Genomic DNA, 3,020 nt, shown 5'->3' with positions numbered 1-3,020 from the left:
TTCTGTCTTAAGATTGTAACGTAAAAATCCTGCCTGAATTTCCAGCTTTGTCGGCCTATACTACAGATTTTAGATTCAAGGCTACATCAGCTCCTACCTGAGCATCCAGATTTCCTACTAGTTAGCCCTCCCAACCACATAAGATTAAATCTTTTAATATATCCTATTGGTCCTGCTTCTTTGGTTTTTATTATATATATATATACCTAATAAGATAATAATGGTCATATAGTGAGATCATAAAAAGTACTCAATAACCCAAAGAAGGCAGGGAATGAGAAAAAAGAACAAAGAACACATGACAAGGGGACCATGCCTCCTCGTCTCCTCAGTGCAGACTCATGTGGAGCCTGTGGGCATGAGGCAGGCATGGCGTAGGACTCCTAGGGTCTCCTCCTGACCCTGGCACCCACAGGAGACTAGTAGCCCTCAGGCCCAGCAGCTGCTCAGCCTGTGGCTTTGGGGGTCATGGATTTGGCACCCCACCCTCTACAACCCTACCTGCTCCTCATGTAGTTTGGACAAACCCAATGGAATCTGGTTGCTGTGTCTGCCACGTACCTGGAGCACAGAATCGGCCTGTGAGTCAGGATGTTTTCAGATTCATACATAGAATAGCTCTTTGACATTAGAGCAAGCTGAACTACTCATGACATGTGGGGCAGTGACCACAATAAAAAGAATAGCTCTGGGAGCAGCATCCCTACTTCATGTAATCACCGACTCACTAATATAAAGAATTACATGCGAGGCCTCAAGTAGCCTTGCAGTTGACTTTTAACTGGAGATTGTTACTTGGATGGTCTGCTATCAAGGGTTCAGTTAATCCAGCTGTTTACCTGATTCTTTATTTTCTAGAATTGTGACAATAATATATGATACTATCTATGTTCATGAGGACAAAAGAGATGGTCTGAAGTCCACAGCACTGTGGGTCCGTAGAAACACCAAGCAGTGGCTCAGTGGCTTCAGTGTCACGATCCTGGAGGCACTGTACCCAGTAGGGTTCTAGTCAGAACCAGACCACTTGCTACTACAAGGCTCTGGCCACAGGAGACCATTAGGCTCATCAGGTTTATACTCTAGACATCCACAGACCTGAGGATGGTGGAGATTAAATTTCCTCCAACCAAATAATAGGACTAACAGTTTTTTAGGGATTGTGCTTGGGAATTTGTGGAAAGAAAAGACAGACAAAACAAAAAACATATAAATAGTAGAATATGAAATGGGCAAATGAAGTTTATCTAGGAATTATCAAAACAAATGTTTAGGTAAGTTTCTCAGGTCTTGTTGCCACATATTTAGATTTGATTAAACAATCTGTTTCAATATATTAAAAAGTTAAGAATCATAAGATAAAGATTTACAGCATTTTGCCTGGATACTAGTCTAACCATTTGCTAGCAAAATTCTTACCCTATCACAGAAACCAGGGACTCCGGAATTTGAGATGACCTTGAGAATCTAAGTTGATGTATTCTTCTGCTCATTGTAATTCTCCTCTGAAATAATGGGGATTATATATGTTTTGACACTTTAGAAAAAAATCTCAAGCATTTTAGAATACACATCTAAAAGATTATCTCTGTATAAAAATGGACTTTCTTTTTAGGAAAAAATAAAAGCTGCTATGGAAAATTAGGGCTTATTGTTTTTAATCGTAACCTTTACTCTGTCAAAAACTGTCATTCAGAAAACGATTCTGTATATACATATATACACACACATATACTCTTTATATGCACATATATATGAATTTAAATAAGCAAAAAATTATCTTGCTTACTATAAGAAAAAGAAACACACGATAAAATGGAAAACAAAGAGCAATATTGTAAACTTAAATGCATGTATATTGATAATTACTTCAAATGCATAAGGCCTAAGCGCTCCAATAATAAAACGGAGCAGAGTAAGAGTCACTTTATGTTGTCTATAAAAATCTACTTTAAATATAAATACAAAGATAGGTTAAAAGCAAAAGAATAAAAGTGATATATCATGTAAGCACAAATCAAAACAAAGTTAGAACAGTTATAAGAATTATTAGATAAGATTTATTTCAGAGAAAGGAATATTATAAAGGGTGAAGAGTAATGTTTTATAATGTTAATGTTTATAATATTAAGGGCCAATTCATAATTGAATTAGATGAAGGTGGTCAAAATGTACAAACTTCCCGTTATAAGATAAATAAGTCTGGGGATGTAATATTCAGCACGATGACTAATAGTGAACACTGCTGTGTGGTATATTTGAAAATTGCTAAGAGTAGATCCTAAAAGTTCTCATCACAAGGAAAACAAAATTTTTCTTCTCTTTTTTATTCTTTTGTATCTGTAGGAAATGATGAATGTTAACTAAACTTATTGTGGTGATCATTTCACAATACATGCAAATCAAATCAGTATCCTACACCTACCTTAAACTTATATAGTGCTGTATGTCAACTATATCTCAATAAAACTGGGGGAAAAGGTAAATTTTTCAGAGACAAAAAACCCTAAATGTATCTGTACTTAATCAAATGTATAAAGCTAAAACTGACATAAAATCCTAAATGTGTATACACTTAATCAAATACACAAAGTCAAAACTGGCTTCAACAATATCAAGTGCCTTACTACCTAGGGAATGGTCCATAAATCTGCATTTTTCTAATCCAACCCCAAATGAATGGGAATGGCCAGAGGGGGAGGCATCAGTGAGGTTCATATTTCTTCCACCAATGTGGACCAACAAAGTAGTGAACCTGAGTGCACACTTGTGAAGGAGAAGTTTGGGTTGAAATAAGTGGAAAGAATGTAAACTAATCACTGAGGGTAAAGGAGTTAACAAAGGAATTATTCATAAGGGAACACTAAACACTACTTTGGTACCTTGAAAAAGACTTAACAGCAAAAAAAAATAATTTTCTCTCAGCTTTGGCTCAGATGCCTGTAAGACTGATACACTTTTTTCTGCTGAGCTCCATCATTACTAAAACAAAAAAACTGTAACCTGGGAGACAGCATCAT

The 3,020-nt window shown here is 36.2% G+C and overlaps 1 pseudogene; it reads left to right on the top strand.

Moving 5' to 3' along the window:
• The first annotated feature begins 649 nt into the window (after nucleotides 1–649).
• LOC114216488 (4-hydroxybenzoate polyprenyltransferase, mitochondrial pseudogene) lies at nucleotides 650–1,213 on the top strand (annotated as a pseudogene).
• Nucleotides 1,214–3,020: the final 1,807 nt, after the last annotated feature.

The sequence above is a fragment of the Eumetopias jubatus genome, unplaced genomic scaffold (assembly GCF_037043125.1).
Source record: "Eumetopias jubatus isolate StellerSeaLion01/CBP00866 unplaced genomic scaffold, mEumJub1_p1.0 scaffold_3, whole genome shotgun sequence".
Lineage (NCBI taxonomy): Eukaryota > Metazoa > Chordata > Mammalia > Carnivora > Otariidae > Eumetopias > Eumetopias jubatus.
The sequence above is the reverse complement of the archived record's forward strand: the minus strand, read 5'-3'. Positions and strand labels throughout refer to the sequence as shown.